At 47.1% G+C, this 23,334-nt stretch overlaps 1 protein-coding gene across 2 annotated transcripts in view; it reads left to right on the top strand.

Annotated features, from left to right (window-relative positions):
- The window catches only part of NHLH2 (nescient helix-loop-helix 2), a 64,396-nt gene that overhangs the window by 5,728 nt on the left and 35,334 nt on the right, over positions 1-23,334 (top strand). The window contains exon 2 of one of the 2 annotated variants that reach the window (XM_083171449.1): positions 16,643-16,893. The exons of the other annotated variant lie outside the window; for it this stretch is intronic. The gene's annotated coding sequence lies outside the window, so the exon portion shown is untranslated. The remainder of the gene's footprint in view (positions 1-16,642; positions 16,894-23,334) is intronic. 2 annotated transcript variants of the gene reach the window in all.

The raw sequence follows: 23,334 nt of genomic DNA, 5'->3' as shown, positions 1-23,334 counted from the left end.
AGATATAGAATATAGCAGTGTGCAAGCAGCTACTTCAATACTGGTGTAACAGATGATATGAGTTACCTAGATATAGAATATAGCAGTGTGCAAGCAGCTACTTCAATACTGGTGTAACAGATGATACGAGTTACCTAGATATAGAATATAGCAGTGTGCAAGCAGCTACTTCAATACTGGTGTAACAGATGATACGAGTTACCTAGATATAGAATATAGCAGTGTGCAAGCAGCTACTTCAATACTGGTGTAACAGATGATATGAGTTACCTAGATATAGAATATAGCAGTGTGCAAGCAGCTACTTCAATACTGGTGTAACAGATGATATGAGTTACCTAGATATAGAATATAGCAGTATGCAAGCAGCTACTTCAATACTGGTGTAACAGATGATATGAGTTACCTAGATATAGACTATAGCAGTGTGCAAGCAGCTACTTCAATACTGGTGTAACAGATGATATGAGTTACCTAGATATAGAATATAGCAGTGTGCAAGCAGCTACTTCAATACTGGTGTAACAGATGATATGAGTTACCTAGATATAGACTATAGCAGTGTGCAAGCAGCTACTTCAATACTGGTGTAACAGATGATACGAGTTACCTAGATATAGAATATAGCAGTGTGCAAGCAGCTACTTCAATACTGGTGTAACAGATGATACGAGTTACCTAAATATAGAATATAGCAGTATGCAAGCAGCTACTTCAATACTGGTGTAACAGATGATATGAGTTACCTAGATATAGAATATAGCAGTATGCAAGCAGCTACTTCAATACTGGTGTAACAGATGATATGAGTTACCTAAATATAGAATATAGCAGAGTGCAAGCAGCTACTTCAATACTGGTGTAACAGATGATATGAGTTACCTAGATATAGAATATAGCAGTGTGCAAGCAGCTACTTCAATACTGGTGTAACAGATGATATGAGTTACCTAGATATCGAATATAGCAGTATGCAAGCAGCTACTTCAATACTGGTGTAACAGATGATATGAGTTACCTAGATATCAAATATAGCAGTATGCAAGCAGCTACTTTAATACTGGTGTAACAGATGATATGAGTTACCTAGATATAGAATATAGCAGTATGCAAGCAGCTACTTCAATACTGGTGTAACAGATGATATGAGTTACCTAGATATCAAATATAGCAATATGCAAGCAGCTACATTAGCGTATTATTAGTCTGTGTATAAGGCTGTGACCATACATTAGGGTATCATTAGCCTGTGACCAGTGGTGGATTCAGGGGGGGGGGCACGTGCCCCCCCTGTCATTTCGTTTTGCAGCTGAGGACCAGGGCTTTCCAACGAGCCCAGCCCCGTGTCTCTAGCCCCTCGGGAACCTGAGATATCGCCTGGCAAAGCTGTAACATTTTTTCCCCATAGGATAATATGGGACCCGTCAATTCCGACCCCCACCCGGTTCCGACTGCTGCCAGTTCCCCCCCTGGCATCACAGAAGCTTGTGGTTGATCTCATTCAATTCCAAATCGCTGGGCCTTCAATATACCAGGCTGGTCCATATCGGTCAATCGGTTCCAGAGATATTACGTGTAAACCGATTTTTTTATTTTTTAAATGTAATTTCATGGCTGTTCATGTTCTTTGAGGGCAGATTACTCTGGAACCAAACAGCCCAGTTTCACTGGACCAAAATCATTCAAAGCCCACTCAAAAGTTCTTCAATATGATACTTGTCTCATGTAAATGGGTCAGTTGGTTCCAAAGATATAGCCGGTTAAATGAGATAACTGGTTAAGGGGGGAGGGGGGGGGGGGTTTCTCTCCCCCTCACACCAGAAAATGCAGGGACTAGGCTGGTGTAAAAGGGGCCAGTCCGAGAATGTCCCTGCATGATCCTGGGACCAAATTAGTTGCATTTTCTGGTATGAAAGGGGTATTATTTCAAATAGCCGGGACCTGCAGTGCTCTGAATACAGCTAGGCTCTGCCACTGTAAGTGGCTATCACTTCTGCCTGGCGGCGGCTGTCCCCCATTTACCGCGAGCATGTATTCCCCCTTGGCAATGAACATGTAATCCCACATGGCAACGAGCATGGAACCTCTGGCAATGAGCATGGAACCCTTGGCAATGAGCATGTAGATAAGCAGCACTTATGTAGCATAATTTTTAATAGGCATTATGGTGTTTGGCATAACACATAATGGACATAATGGCGTGTAACTTAACGTGTAATGGACATTATGGTGTAAATGTTTAATGCGAGCCTTTGGTGGACAATGTCCCTGTTTATGAAACGTATTGCGAATTTTGGTTTAATCTTTGTGACATTATGTGAATTTAGTTTCATTCCATTTGGCATCATGTGTAAGGGGGAAGTATAAAGGGGTCTAGTATTTTGTTGCATAATGTGTAGAAGTTGTATATGGTGTTGTACACTACACTCAAGGACACACCTCTGTTGAGTGGCCACACCCCTTTTCCGGAGCGCGCCTTCGCCGCACATACAACTACATCCTTTGCTTTTGTCGTCATGGTGGGCCTGCGTACTTTAAAAGCCAGCACCTATTTTTAATCCCATTCCCACCCTCTCTCTGCCGCTCTTTTAGCATGTACACTGGCACCACTAACACCGCCCCTCCCCCACCTAAACCCTCTTATCATTGTGCCCCCCCTGTCATTTTATCCTGGATCCGCCCCTGCCTGTGTAGAACTCTGCGACCATACATTAGGATATTATTAACCTGTGTATAAGGCTGTGGCCATACATTAGGGTATTATTAGCCTGTGTACAAGGCTGCGACCATACATTAGGGTATTAGCCTGTGTATAAGGCTGTGACCATACATTAGGGTATTATTATCCTGTGTATAAGGCTGCGACCATACATTAGGGTATTATTAGCCTGTGTATAAGGCTGCGACCATACATTAGGATATTATTAGCCTGTGTATAAGGCTGCGACCATACATTAGGACATTATTAGCCTGTGTATAAGGCTGCGACCATACATTAGGGTATTATTAACCTGTGTATAAGGCTGTGGCCATACATTAGGGTATTATTAGCCTGTGTATAAGGCTGCGACCATACATTATGGTATTATTAGCCTGTGTATAAGGCTGCGACCATACATTATGGTATTATTAGCCTGTGTATAAGGCTGCGAGCATACATTAGGGTATTATTAGCCTGTGTATAAGGCTGCGACCATACATTAGGGTATTATTAGCCTGTGTATAAGGCTGTGACCATACATTAGGGTATTATTAGCCTGTGTATAAGGCTGCGGCCATACATTAGGGTATTATTAGCCTGTGTATAAGGCTGCGACCATACATTAGGGTATTATTAGCCTGTGTATAAGGCTGCGACCATACATTAGGACATTATTAGCCTGTGTATAAGGCTACGACCATACATTAGGGTATTATTAGCCTGTGTATAAGGCTGCGGCCATACATTACGGTATTATTAGCCTGTGTATAAGGCTGCGGCCATACATTAGGGTATTATTAGCCTGTGTATAAGGCTGCGGCCATACATTAGGGTATTATTAGCCTGTGTATAAGGCTGCGACCATACATTAGGGTATTATTAGCCTGTGTATAAGGCTCTGACCATACATTAGGGTATTATTAGCCTGTGTATAAGGCTGCGACCATACATTAGGGTATTATTAGCCTGTGTATAAGGCTGCGACCATACATTATGGTATTATTAGCCTGTGTATAAGGCTGCGACCATACATTAGGGTATTATTAGCCTGTGTATAAGGCTGCGACCATACATTAGGGTATTATTAGCCTGTGTATAAGGCTGCGACCATACATTAGGGTATTATTAGCCTGTGTATAAGGCTGCGACCATACATTATGGTATTATTAGCCTGTGTATAAGGCTGCGACCATACATTAGGGTATTATTAGCCTGTGTATAAGGCTGTGACCATACATTAGGGTATTATTAGCCTGTGTATAAGGCTGCGACCATACATTAGGATATTAGCCTGTGTATAAGGCTGCGACCATACATTAGGGTATTATTAGCCTGTGCATAAGGCTGCGACCATACATTAGGGTATAATTAGCCTGTGTATAAGGCTGCGACCATACATTAGGGTATTATTAGCCTGTGTATAAGGCTGCGACCATACATTAGGGTATTATTAGCCTGTGCATAAGGCTGCGACCATACGTTAGGGTATTATTAGCCTGTGTACAAGGCTGCGACCATACATTAGGGTATAATTAGCCTGTGTACAAGGCTGCGGCCATACATTAGGGTATTATTAGCCTGTGTATAAGGCTGCGACCATACATTAGGGTATTATTAGCCTGTGTATAAGGCTGCGACCATACATTAGGGTATTATTAGCCTGTGTAACAAGGCTGCGACCATACATTAGGGTATTATTAGCCTGTGTATAAGGCTGCGACCATACATTAGGGTATTATTAGCCTGTGTATAAGGCTGCGACCATACATTAGGATATTATTAGCCTGTGTAACAAGGCTGCGACCATACATTAGGGTATTATTAGCCTGTGTATAAGGCTGCGACCATACATTAGGGTATTATTAGCCTGTGTACAAGGCTGCGGCCATACATTAGGGTATTATTAGCCTGTGTATAAGGCTGCGACCATACATTAGGGTATTATTAGCCTGTGTACAAGGCTGCGGCCATACATTAGGGTATTATTAGCCTGTGTATAAGGCTGCGACCATACATTAGGGTATTATTAGCCTGTGTATAAGGCTGCGACCATACATTAGGGTATTATTAGCCTGTGTACAAGGCTGCGGCCATACATTAGGGTATTATTAGCCTGTGTATAAGGCTGCGACCATACATTAGGGTATTATTAGCCTGTGTATGAGGCTGCGACCATACATTAGGATATTATTAGCCTGTGTAACAAGGCTGCGACCATACATTAGGGTATTATTAGCCTGTGTATAAGGCCGCGACCATACATTAGGGTATTATTAGCCTGTGTATAAGGCTGCGAACATACATTAGGGTATTATTAGCCTGTGTATAAGGCTGCGACCATACATTAGGGTATTATTAGCCTGTGTATAAGGCAGCGACCATACATTAGGGTATTATTAGACTGTGTATAAGGCTGCGACTATACATTAGGGTATTATTAGCCTGTGTATAAGGCTGCGACCATACATTAGGGTATTATTAGCCTGTGTATAAGGCTGCGACCATACATTAGGGTATTATTAGCCTGTGTATAAGGCTGCGACCATACATTAGGGTATTATTAGCCTGTGTATAAGGCTGCGACCATACATTAGGGTATTGTTAGCCTGTGTATAAGGCTGCGACCATACATTAGGGTATTGTTAGCCTGTGTATTAGGCTGCGAACATACATTAGGGTATTATTAGCCTGTGTATAAGGCTGCGACCATACATTAGGGTATTATTAGCCTGTGTATAAGGCTGCGACCATACATTAGGGTATTGTTAGCCTGTGTATAAGGCTGCGACCATACATTAGGGTATTATTAGCCTGTGTATTAGGCTGCGAACATACATTAGGGTATTATTAGCCTGTGTATAAGGCTGCGACCATACATTAGGGTATTATTAGCCTGTGTATAAGGCTGCGACCATACATTAGGATATTATTAGCCTGTGTATAAGGCTGCGAACATACATTAGGGTATTATTAGCCTGTGTATAAGGCTGCGACCATACATTAGGGTATTATTAGCCTGTGTATAAGGCTGCGACCATACATTAGGGTATTATTAGCCTGTGTATTAGGCTGCGAGCATACATTAGGGTATTATTAGCCTGTGTATAAGGCTGCGACCATACATTAGGGTATTATTAGCCTGTGTACAAGGCTGCGACCATACATTAGGGTATTATTAGCCTGTGTACAAGGCTGCGACCATACATTACGGTATTATTAGCCTGTGTATAAGGCTGCGACCATACATTAGGGTATTATTAGCCTGTGTATAAGGCTGCGACCATACATTAGGATATTATTAGCCTGTGTATAAGGCTGCGACCATACATTAGGGTATTATTAGCCTGTGTATAAGGCTGCGACCATACATTAGGGTATTATTAGCCTGTGTATAAGGCTGCGACCATACATTAGGGTATTATTAGCCTGTGTATAAGGCTGCGACCATACATTAGGGTATTATTAGCCTGTGTATAAGGCTGCGACCATACATTAGGGTATTATTAGCCTGTGTATAAGGCTGCGACCACTGCATTAGGGTATTATTAGCCTGTGTATAAGGCTGCGACCATACATTAGGGTATTAATAACCTGTGTATAAGGCTGCGACCATACATTAGGGTATTATTAGCCTGTGTATAAGGCTGCGACCATACATTAGGGTATTATTAGCCTGTGTATAAGGCTGCGACCACTGCATTAGGGTATTATTAGCCTGTGTATGAGGCTGCGACCATACATTAGGGTATTATTAGCCTGTGTATGAGGCTGCGACCATACATTAGGGTATTATTAGCCTGTGTATAAGGCTGCGGCCATACATTAGGGTATTATTAGCCTGTGTATGAGGCTGCGACCATACATTAGGGTATTATTAGCCTGTGTATAAGGCTGCGGCCATACATTAGGGTATTATTAGCCTGTGTACAAGGCTGCGACCATACATTAGGGTATTATTAGCCTGTGTATAAGGCTGCGACCATATATTAGGGTATTATTAGCCTGTGTACAAGGCTGCGACCATACATTAGGGTATTATTAGCCTGTGTATAAGGCTGTGACCATACGTTAGGGTATTATTAGCCTGTGTATAAGGCTGCGACCATACATTAGGGTATTATTAGCCTGTGTATAAGTCTGCGACCATACATTAGGGTATTATTAGCCTGTGTATAAGGCTGCGACCATACATTAGGGTATTATTAGCCTGTGTATAAGGCTGCGACCATACATTAGGGTATTATTAGCCTGTGTATAAGGCTCTGACCATACATTAGGACATTATTAGCCTGTGTACAAGGCTGCAGCCATACATTAGGGTATTATTAGCCTGTGTATAAGGCTGCGACCACTGCATTAGTGTATTATTAGCCTGTGTATAAGGCTGCGACCATACATTAGGGTATTATTAACCTGTGTATAAGGCTGCGACCATATATTAGGGTATTATTAGCCTGTGTACAAGGCTGCGACCATACAATAGGACATTATTAGCCTGTGTATAAGGCTGCGACCATACATTAGGGTATTATTAGCCTGTGTATAAGGCTCTGACCATACATTAGGGTATTATTAGCCTGTGTATAAGGCTCTGACCATACATTAGGGTATTATTAGCCTGTGTATAAGGCTGCGACCATACATTAGGGTATTATTAGCCTGTGTATTAGGCTGCGACCATACATTAGGGTATTATTAGCCTGTGTATAAGGCTCTGACCATACATTAGGGTATTATTAGCCTGTGTAAAAGGCTCTGACCATACATTAGGGTATTATTAGCCTGTGTATAAGGCTGCGACCATACATTAGGGTATTATTAGCCTGTGTATAAGGCTGCGACCATACATTAGGATATTATTAGCCTGTGTATAAGGCTGCGACCATACATTAGGGTATTATTAGCCTGTGTATTAGGCTGCGAACATACATTAGGGTATTATTAGCCTGTGTATAAGGCTGCGACCATACATTAGGATATTATTAGCCTGTGTATAAGGCTGCGAACATACATTAGGGTATTATTAGCCTGTGTATAAGGCTGCGACCATACATTAGGGTATTATTAGCCTGTGTATTAGGCTGCGAGCATACATTAGGGTATTATTAGCCTGTGTATAAGGCTACGGCCATACATTAGGGTATTATTAGCCTGTGTATAAGGCTGCGACCATACATTAGGGTATTATTAGCCTGTGTATAAGGCTGCGGCCATACATTAGGGTATTATTAGCCTGTGTAACAAGGCTGCGACCATACATTAGGGTATTATTAGCCTGTGTATAAGGCTGCGACCATACATTAGGGTATTATTAGCCTGTGTATAAGGCTGCGACCATACAATAGGGTATTATTAGCCTGTGTACAAGGCTGCGACCATACATTAGGGTATTATTAGCCTGTGTACAAGGCTGCGACCATACATTACGGTATTATTAGCCTGTGTATAAGGCTGCGACCATACATTACGGTATTATTAGCCTGTGTATAAGGCTGCGACCATACATTAGGATATTATTAGCCTGTGTATAAGGCTGCGACCATACATTAGGGTATTATTAGCCTGTGTATAAGGCTGCGACCATACATTAGGGTATTATTAGCCTGTGTATAAGGCTGCGACCATACATTAGGGTATTATTAGCCTGTGTATAAGGCTGCGACCATACATTAGGGTATTATTAGCCTGTGTATAAGGCTGCGACCATACATTAGGGTATTATTAGCCTGTGTATAAGGCTGCGACCACTGCATTAGGGTATTATTAGCCTGTGTATAAGGCTGCGACCATACATTAGGGTATTATTAACCTGTGTATAAGGCTGCGACCATACATTAGGGTATTATTAGCCTGTGTATAAGGCTGCGACCATACATTAGGGTATTATTAGCCTGTGTATAAGGCTGCGACCACTGCATTAGGGTATTATTAGCCTGTGTATAAGGCTGCGACCATACATTAGGGTATTATTAGCCTGTGTATGAGGCTGCGACCATACATTAGGGTATTATTAGCCTGTGTATAAGGCTGCGGCCATACATTAGGGTATTATTAGCCTGTGTACAAGGCTGCGACCATACATTAGGGTATTATTAGCCTGTGTATAAGGCTCCGGCCATACATTAGGGTATTATTAGCCTGTGTATAAGGCTGCGACCATACATTAGGACATTATTAGCCTGTGTACAAGGCTGCAGCCACACATTAGGGTATTATTAGCCTGTGTATAAGGCTGCGACCATACATTAGGGTATTATTAGCCTGTGTATAAGGCTGCGACCACTGCATTAGGGTATTATTAGCCTGTGTATAAGGCTGCGACCATACATTAGGGTATTATTAGCCTGTGTATGAGGCTGCGACCATACATTAGGGTATTATTAGCCTGTGTATAAGGCTGCGGCCATACATTAGGGTATTATTAGCCTGTGTACAAGGCTGCGACCATACATTAGGGTATTATTAGCCTGTGTATAAGGCTGCGGCCATACATTAGGGTATTATTAGCCTGTGTAACAAGGCTGCGACCATACATTAGGGTATTATTAGCCTGTGTATAAGGCTGCGACCATACATTAGGATATTATTAGCCTGTGTATAAGGCTGCGAACATACATTAGGGTATTATTAGCCTGTGTATAAGGCTGCGACCATACATTAGGGTATTATTAGCCTGTGTATAAGGCTACGGCCATACATTAGGGTATTATTAGCCTGTGTATAAGGCTGCGACCATACATTAGGGTATTATTAGCCTGTGTATAAGGCTGCGGCCATACATTAGGGTATTATTAAACTATGTAACAAGGCTGCGACCATACATTAGGGTATTATTAGCCTGTGTATAAGGCTGCGACCATACATTAGGGTATTATTAGCCTGTGTATAAGGCTGCGACCACTGCATTAGGGTATTATTAGCCTGTGTATAAGGCTGCGACCATACATTAGGGTATTATTAGCCTGTGTATGAGGCTGCGACCATACATTAGGGTATTATTAGCCTGTGTATAAGGCTGCGGCCATACATTAGGGTATTATTAGCCTGTGTACAAGGCTGCGGCCATACATTAGGGTATTATTAGCCTGTGTATAAGGCTGCGGCCATACATTAGGGTATTATTAGCCTGTGTAACAAGGCTGCGACCATACATTAGGGTATTATTAGCCTGTGTATAAGGCTGCGACCATACATTAGGATATTATTAGCCTGTGTATAAGGCTGCGAACATACATTAGGGTATTATTAGCCTGTGTATAAGGCTGCGACCATACATTAGGGTATTATTAGCCTGTGTATAAGGCTACGGCCATACATTAGGGTATTATTAGCCTGTGTATAAGGCTGCGACCATACATTAGGGTATTATTAGCCTGTGTATAAGGCTGCGGCCATACATTAGGGTATTATTAGCCTGTGTAACAAGGCTGCGACCATACATTAGGGTATTATTAGCCTGTGTATAAGGCTGCGACCATACATTAGGGTATTATTAGCCTGTGTATAAGGCTGCGACCATACATTAGGGTATTATTAGCCTGTGTACAAGGCTGCGACCATACATTAGGGTATTATTAGCCTGTGTACAAGGCTGCGACCATACATTACGGTATTATTAGCCTGTGTATAAGGCTGCGACCATACATTACGGTATTATTAGCCTGTGTATAAGGCTGCGACCATACATTAGGATATTATTAGCCTGTGTATAAGGCTGCGACCATACATTAGGGTATTATTAGCCTGTGTATAAGGCTGCGACCATACATTAGGGTATTATTAGCCTGTGTATAAGGCTGCGACCATACATTAGGGTATTATTAGCCTGTGTATAAGGCTGCGACCATACATTAGGGTATTATTAGCCTGTGTATAAGGCTGCGACCATACATTAGGGTATTATTAGCCTGTGTATAAGGCTGCGACCACTGCATTAGGGTATTATTAGCCTGTGTATAAGGCTGCGACCATACATTAGGGTATTATTAACCTGTGTATAAGGCTGCGACCATACATTAGGGTATTATTAGCCTGTGTATAAGGCTGCGACCATACATTAGGGTATTATTAGCCTGTGTATAAGGCTGCGACCACTGCATTAGGGTATTATTAGCCTGTGTATAAGGCTGCGACCATACATTAGGGTATTATTAGCCTGTGTATGAGGCTGCGACCATACATTAGGGTATTATTAGCCTGTGTATAAGGCTGCGGCCATACATTAGGGTATTATTAGCCTGTGTACAAGGCTGCGACCATACATTAGGGTATTATTAGCCTGTGTATAAGGCTGCGGCCATACATTAGGGTATTATTAGCCTGTGTATAAGGCTGCGACCATACATTAGGACATTATTAGCCTGTGTACAAGGCTGCAGCCATACATTAGGGTATTATTAGCCTGTGTATAAGGCTGCGACCATACATTAGGGTATTATTAGCCTGTGTATAAGGCTGCGACCACTGCATTAGGGTATTATTAGCCTGTGTATAAGGCTGCGACCATACATTAGGGTATTATTAGCCTGTGTATGAGGCTGCGACCATACATTAGGGTATTATTAGCCTGTGTATAAGGCTGCGGCCATACATTAGGGTATTATTAGCCTGTGTACAAGGCTGCGACCATACATTAGGGTATTATTAGCCTGTGTATAAGGCTGCGGCCATACATTAGGGTATTATTAGCCTGTGTAACAAGGCTGCGACCATACATTAGGGTATTATTAGCCTGTGTATAAGGCTGCGACCATACATTAGGGTATTATTAGCCTGTGTATAAGGCTGCGACCATACATTAGGGTATTATTAGCCTGTGTACAAGGCTGCGACCATACATTAGGGTATTATTAGCCTGTGTACAAGGCTGCGACCATACATTACGGTATTATTAGCCTGTGTATAAGGCTGCGACCATACATTACGGTATTATTAGCCTGTGTATAAGGCTGCGACCATACATTAGGATATTATTAGCCTGTGTATAAGGCTGCGACCATACATTAGGGTATTATTAGCCTGTGTATAAGGCTGCGACCATACATTAGGGTATTATTAGCCTGTGTATAAGGCTGCGACCATACATTAGGGTATTATTAGCCTGTGTATAAGGCTGCGACCATACATTAGGGTATTATTAGCCTGTGTATAAGGCTGCGACCATACATTAGGGTATTATTAGCCTGTGTATAAGGCTGCGACCACTGCATTAGGGTATTATTAGCCTGTGTATAAGGCTGCGACCATACATTAGGGTATTATTAACCTGTGTATAAGGCTGCGACCATACATTAGGGTATTATTAGCCTGTGTATAAGGCTGCGACCATACATTAGGGTATTATTAGCCTGTGTATAAGGCTGCGACCACTGCATTAGGGTATTATTAGCCTGTGTATAAGGCTGCGACCATACATTAGGGTATTATTAGCCTGTGTATGAGGCTGCGACCATACATTAGGGTATTATTAGCCTGTGTATAAGGCTGCGGCCATACATTAGGGTATTATTAGCCTGTGTACAAGGCTGCGACCATACATTAGGGTATTATCAGCCTGTGTATAAGGCTGCGACCATACATTAGGGTATTATTAGCCTGTGTATAAGGCTGCGACCATACATTAGGACATTATTAGCCTGTGTACAAGGCTGCAGCCATACATTAGGGTATTATTAGCCTGTGTATAAGGCTGCGACCACTGCATTAGTGTATTATTAGCCTGTGTATAAGGCTGCGACCATACATTAGGGTATTATTAACCTGTGTATAAGGCTGCGACCATATATTAGGGTATTATTAGCCTGTGTACAAGGCTGCGACCATACATTAGGACATTATTAGCCTGTGTATAAGGCTGCGACCATACATTAGGGTATTATTAGCCTGTGTATAAGGCTGCGACCATACATTAGGGTATTATTAGCCTGTGTATAAGGCTCTGACCATACATTAGGGTATTATTAGCCTGTGTATAAGGCTCTGACTATACATTAGGGTATTATTAGCCTGTGTATAAGGCTCTGACCATACATTAGGGTATTATTAGCCTGTGTATAAGGCTGCGACCATACATTAGGGTATTATTAGCCTGTGTATTAGGCTGCGACCATACATTAGGGTATTATTAGCCTGTGCATAAGGCTGCGACCATACATTAGGGTATTATTAGCCTGTGTATAAGGCTCTGACTATACATTAGGGTATTATTAGCCTGTGTATAAGGCTCTGACCATACATTAGGGTATTATTAGCCTGTGTATAAGGCTGCGACCATACATTAGGGTATTATTAGCCTGTGTATTAGGCTGCGACCATACATTAGGGTATTATTAGCCTGTGTATAAGGCTGCGACCATACATTAGGGTATTATTAGCCTGTGTATAAGGCTGCGACCATACATTATGGTATTATTAGCCTGTGTATAAGGCTGTGACCATACATTAGGGTATTATTAGCCTGTGTATAAGGCTGTGACCATACATTATGGTATTATTAGCCTGTGTATAAGGCTGCGACCATACATTAGGGTATTATTAGCCTGTGTATAAGGCTGTGACCATACATTAGGGTATTATTAGCCTGTGTATAAGGCTCTGACCATACATTAGGGTATTATTAGCCTGTGTATAAGGCTGCGACCATACATTAGGACATTATTAGCCTGTGTATAAGGCTGCGACCATACATTAGGGTATTATTAGCCTGTGTATAAGGCTGCGACCATACATTAGGGTATTATTAGCCTGTGTATAAGGCTGCGGCCATACATTAGGGTATTATTAGCCTGTGTATAAGGCTGCGACCATACATTAGGGTATTATTAGCCTGTGTATAAGGCTGCGACCATACATTAGGGTATTATTAGCCTGTGTGTAAGGCTGCGACCATACATTAGGGTATTATTAGCCTGTGTATAAGGCTGTGACCATACATTAGGGTATTATTAAGCTGTGTATAAGGCTGCGACCATACATTAGGGTATTATTAGCCTGTGTATAAGGCTGCGACCACTGCATTAGTGTATTATTAGCCTGTGTATAAGGCTGCGACCATACATTAGGGTATTATTAACCTGTGTATAAGGCTGCGACCATATATTAGGGTATTATTAGCCTGTGTACAAGGCTGCGACCATACATTAGGACATTATTAGCCGGTGTATAAGGCTGCGACCATACATTAGGGTATTATTAGCCTGTGTATAAGGCTCTGACCATACATTAGGGTATTATTAGCCTGTGTATAAGGCTGTGACCATACATTAGGGTATTATTAGCCTGTGTATAAGGCTGTGACCATACATTATGGTATTATTAGCCTGTGTATAAGGCTGTGACCATACATTATGGTATTATTAGCCTGTGTATAAGGCTGCGACCATACATTAGGGTATTATTAGCCTGTGTATAAGGCTGCGACCATACATTAGGGTATTATTAGCCTGTGTATAAGGCTGTGGCCATACATTAGGGTATTAGCCTGTGTATAAGGCTGCGACCATACATTAGGGTATTATTAGCCTGTGTATAAGGCTCTGACCATACATTAGGGTATTATTAGCCTGTGTATAAGGCTGTGACCATACATTAGGGTATTATTAGCCTGTGTATAAGGCTGCGACCATACATTAGGGTATTATTAGCCTGTGTATAAGGCTGCGACCATACATTAGGGTATTATTAGCCTGTGTATAAGGCTGCGGCCATACATTAGGGTATTATTAGCCTGTGTATAAGGCTGCGACCATACATTAGGGTATTATTAGCCTGTGTGTAAGGCTGCGACCATACATTAGGGTATTATTAGCCTGTGTATAAGGCTGCGACCATACATTAGGGTATTATTAGCCTGTGTATAAGGCTGCGACCATACATTAGGGTATTATTAGCCTGTGTATAAGGCTGCGACCATACATTAGGATATTAGCCTGTGTATAAGGCTGCGACCATACATTAGGGTATTATTAGCCTGTGTATAAGGCTGCGACCATACATTAGGATATTAGCCTGTGTATAAGGCTGCGGCCATACGTTAGGGTATTATTAGCCTGTGTATAAGGCTGCGACCATACATTAGGGTATTATTAGCCTGTGTATAAGGCTGCGACCATACATTAGGGTATTATTAGCCTGTGTATAAGGCTGCGACCATACATTAGGGTATTATTAGCCTGTGTATAAGGCTGCGACCATACATTAGGGTATTATTAGCCTGTGTACAAGGCTGCAACCATACATTAGGGTATTATTAGCCTGTGTATAAGGCTGCGACCATACATTAGGGTATTATTAGCCTGTATATAAGGCTGCGGCCATACTTTAGGATATTAGCCTGTGTATAAGGCTGCGACCATACATTAGGGTATTATTAGCCTGTGTATAAGGCTGCGACCATACATTAGGATATTAGCCTGTGTATAAGGCTGCGGCCATACGTTAGGGTATTATTAGCCTGTGTATAAGGCTGCGACCATACATTAGGGTATTATTAGCCTGTGTATAAGGCTGCGACCATACATTAGGGTATTATTAGCCTGTGTATAAGGCTGCGGCCATACATTAGGGTATTATTAGCCTGTGTATAAGGCTGCGACCATACATTAGGGTATTATTAGCCTGTGTACAAGGCTGCGACCATACATTACGGTATTAGCCTGTGTATAAGGCTACGACCATACATTAGGGTATTATTAGCCTGTGTATAAGGCTGCGGCCATACGTTAGGGTATTATTAGCCTGTGTATAAGGCCGCGACCATACATTAGGGTATTATTAGCCTGTGTATAAGGCTGCGACCATACATTAGGATATTAGCCTGTGTATAAGGCTGCGGCCATACGTTAGGGTATTATTAGCCTGTGTATAAGGCTGCGGCCATACGTTAGGGTATTATTAGCCTGTGTATAAGGCCGCGACCATACATTAGGGTATTATTAGCCTGTGTATAAGGCTGCGAACATACATTAGGATATTAGCCTGTGTATAAGGCTGCGGCCATACATTAGGGTATTATTAGCCTGTGTATAAGGCTGCGACCATACATTAGGGTATTATTAGCCTGTGTATAAGGCTGCGGCCATACGTTAGGGTATTATTAGCCTGTGTATAAGGCTGCGACCATACATTTGGATATTATTAGCCTGTGTACAAGGCTGCGGCCATACGTTAGGGTATTATTAGCCTGTGTATAAGGTGACAGACAGGATATTATATCGATATATATGTATGATTTCAGGCTCTGTCCCATGTGTGACACGTGTGGAATTCTGGATGGGTTCCTTTCCGGCCTGTAGCTTCGGCGCGGGGGGAGGAGTCAGGGTACATGGACCATAGAGGTATCTGGATTGTTCTCTATGATATATCTCAGTGCTGTTGCTACATAAACCTGCCTGAGAGACTCAGCATCCCAGTAATACAGATAACCGGCTACTAGTATGGCGTCCTGTGCGGCGTCCCACCCTCATTACATGTATAAATATCTGTACAGCGGCGATAGTCACCACAGAGACACAAGAGCGTGCAATCTAAGTGTCCGGACGTGTAATGGGGCTGCCGGTATTACAGGGTTAATGCAAGCTGTAAGACTTGCGCGTATTCTGCAAACATGGCTGCCAGCGAATGTCAGGAGATGTGTGGGCCGCAGCTGTGGTAGGAGCCCAGGGTCACAGAGAGACCTGCTTTATATGAGGGGAGGGGGACAGGTCTCAGCTGTGCGGAGGGAGCTAGGGGGTGGGGGGGCTCTATCACTACTGGGGGCACTTCCAGAATAGGATCCATCTCGGTGTGTGACCTCGGAAATGCTGACAGATGTCACTACCAGTTAGGATCCTTGCGCCGGCTTTCAATGTCCAATGGCAAATTTCCATTAAAAGGGCATTAAGTGTGTTCCAGACAAACCCCCTCCCTGTCCTGTGTCTTATTCCTCCTTTCTCTCTCCATCAGAGATCGGCTGGACCCAGGGGACGAAGGCTCATCTCTTCGCTGCCTCTCTCCCTCCCCCTCCTCACTGTCACCAGCTTCCTATCTCCATGTCATCACCCAGCCGGAGCATCTGCCTGGGTACCACCCACCGGGTGACTCTGCCCTGCGCCCAGGTGAGGTGAGGAATGACCGTGTCATCTACCCTAGGCACTAACTGTGGACGACACCTGCCGACTGCCCACCGCCAGACACATCTGCACTGAGGAGCACAGGTGAGACAGACGGCACCTTAGGGATAGGTTACCGGGCAGTGTACTGACACGCACGCTGGGGGGGCAGATTATTATCACACACCTTACACCAGCACAGGGTGATATGTATTGTTGTGTCTCTGGTAAATGCAGAATACTAGCACCAGGAATATTACTATATGTATTCCCAGCAACAGATGACAGTCCGGCAGTGTGTGTGCCACTAAAATTCCAGTGACAGGTAGTCCCTGTACCCCAGCATAACAATATTGTCAGAAGATCATTGTGACGGAGGTCTCTGGTCAGTGACGGGTGACTGTCACATGTAATACACACCCCGTCATACTACATTATTATTGTCCTTTATTTATATGGCGCCACAAGGGTTCCGCAGCGCCCAGTTACATAGTACACATAATCAAACAGGAAACCAGTGACTTACAGCTGAAGACAATACAGGACAAATACAGGGTAAATGATTATAGAAACATAGAATGTGACGGCGCATAAGAACCATTTGGCCCATCTAGTCTGCCCCTTATTTACCCTTCAGGTAATCTCAACCCTTATCCATATTCATATGCCGATTGCTGCAACGTAAGTATCAAGGTGGCAGCAAACAGCCTGCTTTGCAGTGGTGTAACTACAGCGCCGCAGCCCCTGCGACGGCGGGGAGGTGCCGGGGGGTCTGCGGGTGCTATTGTTACTCACCCAGCTCCCCCCTCCTTGTGGGTGCAGCGGGGAGCTGGCAGGGGGGTCCGTGCGACGCGGGGGTACCTGCGGTCATAGAGGTCCCTGTGGCGCTGAGTATTAAGTTGGCGGGGTCCCTGCAGTGACCTGGAAACAACTAGCGCTATTCGCTGGGTGGTGGCACGGGAAGAACTTCTGATTTTAAAAGCACTGGCCACACGCTGATATGACCGCAGGTACCCCCGCGCCGCACGGACACCTCTGCCAGCTACCCGGGGGCGGTAGGGTCTTGTCTCTTAACTGGGGTGGGGGTGGGGGGGTCTTGTCTCTTAACTGGGGTGGGGTGGGGGTCTTGTTTCTGAACTGAAGTGGGAGGGGGAGATGATATTTTCCCAGCGGGGGGGGGGGGGGGGGGGGCGCAAATTTTTTAGTTACGCCACTGATGCTGAAGTACGAAAGGATAAGCACATGAGGTAAGAGGTCCCTGCTCGTGAGAGCTTACATTCTAAAGGGGGGGGGGGGCAGACAGACAGGGCCGGCTCTACCTTTAGGCAGCTTTAGGCAGCTGCCTAGGGCACTGGGATCTGGGGGGTGCCACGAGTCTGCCTATCAACAAATCAAGGATGTCTATGAGGACCTCACCTCCATACTTTCCCTTGAGGCATACTTCCCTACTTTACTGCCCCCTCCTCCTTGCACTCTGTTGTAGGTTTCAAAGGGGTACCTCCAAGGGAAGCAGGGGACCTGGCCACCCTCCTGGGGGGGCTGGGAGGACCACCCAATTTTTGGGAGCCTCCCTGCCATTTTAGAATGTTAGGCAAGTATACCATAAGGGGCTGGAGATTGGGTATTGGTGGCAGTATGGGGGACAGTAGGTTGAAGTTTTGCCTAGGGTGCTGAGAAACCTTACACCGGCCCTGCAGACAGACAGGGGTGACACCGGAGGGGTAGATATGGGGCGATGAACTGAAGGTTAGAAGGACAGGTTGCTGAGGTGCCCATTTATCAAACCATATTTGTGGCTAAATCCCGGAAAACACCAGTTTTCGGGGGTTAGCCGCAAATATTAAGTATCCCCCAAATGTATCAAAGGGGGCCCCATAGGTTTCTATGGGGGATGCGAAGCTGCCCGATGTATCAACATTGGGCAGCCCGGCATCGCACCCCTGGGCTATCGCCATTCTGATATGGCGATAGCCCATTGTAGCCTATGGCTGCGGGATTGCACTGCCGAGAGGGGCTGTGCGGTCACAGGGGTCGGCGGGGGTCAGCGCATAACCGCACATGCTTAGACCCCGGCTTCCGGGTCAGGGTCCTTTCGGAGCCCTGTCCCTGCGCCCTCAAAATGATACATCCAGGCGGTATTACAGGGAACCGCAATGCGATGGCCGGCATCGCACATTAATGATAAATGCGCCCCTCAGTTTGGTGAAGAAGTGTATTTACCTCATTCTGTATGTCCTCTGATCAGGACTCACACCTGAGCACCAGGGGCGTAACTTTGTGGGCCCCATAGCAACATTTTTAAGGGGCCGCCCCACGACTATAAATGCTGGTCCACAATGCATATATATATTCATACATATACACATGGGATGAAATCAGCATCCTAGTGGTCCGGATGCTGGCATTCAGGCTGCGAGGTGGAGGGTTTAGGTGCGAGGTGGTTAGGTCAGGCGGCGTGCAGGGAGGGTTAGGTCAGGCTATGTGGGAGAGGGTTAGGCGGCGTGCAGGGAGGGTTAGGTCAGGCTATGTGGGAGAGGGTTAGGCGGCGTGCAGGGAGGGTTAGGTCAGGCTATGTGGGAGAGGGTTAGGCGGCGTGCAGGGAGGGTTAGGTCAGACTATGTGGGAGAGGGTTAGGCGGCGTGCAGGGAGGGTTAGGTCAGGCTATGTGGGAGAGTGTTAGGCGGCGTGCAGGAAGGGTTAGGTCAGGCTATGTGGGAGAGGGTTAGGCGGCGTGCAGGGAGGGTTAGGTCAGGCTATGTGGAAGAGGGTTAGGCGGCGTGCAGGGAGGGTTAGGTCAGGGTATGTGGGAGAGGGTTAGGCGGCGTGCAGGGAGGGTTAGGTCAGGCTATGTGGGAGAGGGTTAGGCGGCGTGCAGGGAGGGTTAGGTCAGGCTATGTGGGAGAGGGTTAGGCGGCGTGCAGGGAGGGTTAGGTCAGGGTATGTGGGAGAGGGTTAGGCGGCGTGCAGGGAGGGTTAGGTCAGGCTATGTGGGAGAGGGTTAGGCGGCGTGCAGGCAGGGTTGGGTCAGGCTATGTGGGAGAGGGTTAGGCGGCGTGCAGGGATGGTTAGGTCAGACTATGTGGGAGAGGGTTAGGCGGCGTGCAGGAAGGGTTAGGTCAGGCTATGTGGGAGAGGGTTAGGCGGCGTGCAGGGAGGGTTAGGTCAGGCTATGTGGAAGAGGGTTAGGCGGCGTGCAGGGAGGGTTAGGTCAGGGTATGTGGGAGAGGGTTAGGCGGCGTGCAGGGAGGGTTAGGTCAGGCTATGTGGGAGAGGGTTAGGCGGCGTGCAGGGAGGGTTAGGTCAGGCTATGTGGGAGAGGGTTAGGCGGCGTGCAGGGAGGGTTAGGTCAGGCTATGTGGGAGAGGGTTAGGCGGCGTGCAGGGAGGGTTAGGTCAGGCTATGTGGGAGAGGGTTAGGCGGCGTGCAGGGAGGGTTAGGTCAGGCTATGTGGGAGAGGGTTAGGCGGCGTGCAGGGAGGGGTAGGTCAGGCTATGTGGGAGAGGGTTAGGCGGCGTGCAGGGAGGGTTAGGTCAGACTATGTGGGAGAGGGTTAGGCGGCGTGCAGGGAGGGTTAGGTCAGGCTATGTGGGAGAGGGTTAGGCGGCGTGCAGGGATGGTTAGGTCAGGCTATGTGGGAGAGGTTCAGGCGGCGTGCAGGGAGGGTTAGGTCAGACTATGTGGGAGAGGGTTAGGCGGCGTGCAGGGAGGGTTAGGTCAGGCTATGTGGGAGAGGGTTAGGCGGCGTGCAGGGAGGGTTAGGTCAGGCTATGTGGGAGAGAGTTAGGCGGCGTGCAGGGAGGGTTAGGTCAGGCTATGTGGGAGAGGGTTAGGCGGCGTGCAGGGAGGGTTAGGTCAGGCTATGTGGAAGAGGGTTAGGCGGCGTGCAGGGAGGGTTAGGTCAGGCTATGTGGGAGAGGGTCAGGCGGCGTGCAGGGAGGGTTAGGTCAGGCTATGTGGGAGAGGGTTAGGCGGCGTGCAGGGAGGGTTAGGTCAGGCTATGTGGGAGAGGGTTAGGCGGCGTGCAGGGATGGTTAGGTCAGGCTATGTGGGAGAGGGTTAGGCGGCGTGCAGGGAGGGTTAGGTCAGGCTATGTGGAAGAGGGTTAGGCGGCGTGCAGGGAGGGTTAGGTCAGGCTATGTGGGAGAGGGTCAGGCGGCGTGCAGGGATGGTTAGGTCAGGCTATGTGGGAGAGGGTTAGGCGGCGAGCAGGGATGGTTAGGTCAGACTATGTGGGAGAGGGTTAGGCGGCGTGCAGGGAGGGTTAGGTCAGGCTATGTGGGAGAGGGTTAGGCGGCGTGCAGGGAGGGTTAGGTCAGGCTATGTGGTAGAGGGTTAGGCGGCGTGCAGGCAGGGTTAGGTCAGGCTATGTGGGAGAGGGTTAGGCGGCGTGCAGGGATGGTTAGGTCAGGCTATGTGAGAGAGGGTTAGGCGGCGTGCAGGGATGGTTAGGTCAGGCTATGTGGGAGAGGGTTAGGCGGCGTGCAGGGAGGGTTAGGTCAGGCTATGTGGGAGAGGGTTAGACGGCGTGCAGGGATGGTTAGGTCAGGCTATGTGGGAGAGGGTTAGGCGGCGTGCAGGGATGGTTAGGTCAGGCTATGTGGGAGAGGGTTAGGCGGCGTGCAGGGATGGTTAGGTCAGGCTATGTGGGAGAGGGTTAGGCGGCGTGCAGGGATGGTTAGGTCAGGCTATGTGAGAGAGTGTTAGGCGGCGTGCAGGGATGGTTAGGTCAGGCTATGTGGGAGAGGGTTAGGCGGCGTGCAGGGAGGGTTAGGTCAGGCTATTTGGGAGAGGGTTAGGCGGCGTGCAGGGATGGTTAGGTCAGGCTATGTGGGAGAGGGTTAGGCGGCGTGCAGGGATGGTTAGGTCAGGCTATGTGAGAGAGGGTTAGGCGGCGTGCAGGGAGGGTTAGGTCAGGCTATGTGGGAGAGGGTTAGGCGGCGTGCAGGGATGGTTAGGTCAGGCTATGTGGGAGAGGGTTAGGCGGCGTGCAGGGAGGGTTAGGTCAGGCTATGTGGGAGAGGGTTAGGCGGCGTGCAGGGAGGGTTAGGTCGGGCTATGTGGGAGAGGGTTAGGCGGCGTGCAGGCAGGGTTGGGTCAGGCTATGTGGGAGAGGGTTAGGCGGCGTGCAGGGAGGGTTAGGTCAGGCTATGTGGGAGAGGGTTAGGCGGCGTGCAGGGAGGGTTAGGTCAGGCTATGTGGGAGAGGGTTAGGCGGCGTGCAGGGAGGGTTAGGTCAGGCTATGTGGGAGAGGGTTAGGCGGCGTGCAGGGAGGGTTAGGTCAGGCTATGTGGGAGAGGGTTAGGCGGCGTGCAGGGAGGGTTAGGTCAGGCTATGTGGGAGAGGGTTAGGCGGCGTGCAGGCAGGGTTGGGTCAGGCTATGTGGGAGAGGGTTAGGCGGCGTGCAGGGATGGTTAGGTCAGGCTATGTGGGAGAGGGTTAGGCGGCGTGCAGGGAGGGTTAGGTCAGGCTATGTGGGAGAGTGTTAGGCGGCGTGCAGGGAGGGTTAGGTCAGGCTATGTGGGAGAGGGTTAGGCGGCGTGCAGGGATGGTTAGGTCAGACTATGTGGGAGAGGGTTAGGCGGCGTGCAGGGATGGTTAGGTCAGACTATGTGGGAGAGGGTTAGGCGGCGTGCAGGGAGGGTTAGGTCAGGCTATGTGGGAGAGGGTTAGGCGGTGTGCAGGGAGGGTTAGGTCAGGCTATGTGGTAGAGGGTTAGGCGGCGTGCAGGCAGGGTTAGGTCAGGCTATGTGGGAGAGGGTTAGGCGGCGTGCAGGGAGGGTTAGGTCAGGCTATGTGGGAGAGGGTTAGGTGGCGTGCAGGGAGGGTTAGGTCAGGCTATGTGGGAGAGGGTTAGGCGGCGTGCAGGGAGGGTTAGGTCAGGCTATGTGGGAGAGGGTTAGGCGGCGTGCAGGGAGGGTTAGGTCAGGCCATGTGGGAGAGGGTTAGGCGGCGTGCAGGGAGGGTTAGGTCAGGCTATGTGGGAGAGGGTTAGGCGGCGTGCAGGGATGGTTAGGTCAGGCTATGTGGGAGAGGGTTAGGCGGCGTGCAGGGATGGTTAGGTCAGGCTATGTGGGAGAGGGTTAGGCGGCGTGCAGGAAGGGTTAGGTCAGGCTATGTGGGAGAGGCTTAGGCGGCGTGCAGGGATGGTTAGGTCAGGCTATGTGGGAGAGGGTTAGGCGGCGTGCAGGGAGGGTTAGGTCAGGCTATGTGGGAGAGGGTTAGGCGGCGTGCAGGGAGGGTTAGGTCAGGCTATGTGGGAGAGGGTCAGGCGGCGTGCAGGGAGGGTTTGGTCAGGCTGTGGGAGAGGGTTAGGTGGCGTGCAGGGAGGGTTTGGTCAGGCTATGTGGGAGAGGGTTAGGTGGCGTGCAGGGAGGGTTAGGTCAGGCTATGTGGGAGAGGGTTAGGCGGCGTGCAGGGAGGGTTAGGTCAGTCTATGTGGGAGAGGGTTAGGCGGCGTGCAGGGATGGTTAGGTCAGACTATGTGGGAGAGGGTTAGGCGGCGTGCAGGGAGGGTTAGGTCAGGCTATGTGGGAGAGTGTTAGGCGG

The sequence above is a fragment of the Crinia signifera genome, chromosome 2, assembly GCF_055691185.1.
Source record: "Crinia signifera chromosome 2, ASM5569118v1, whole genome shotgun sequence".
In the NCBI taxonomy this organism is placed as follows: Eukaryota; Metazoa; Chordata; class Amphibia; order Anura; family Myobatrachidae; genus Crinia; species Crinia signifera.
Note: the sequence above shows the minus strand (reverse complement) of the source record. Positions and strands in the feature narration are given on the sequence as shown.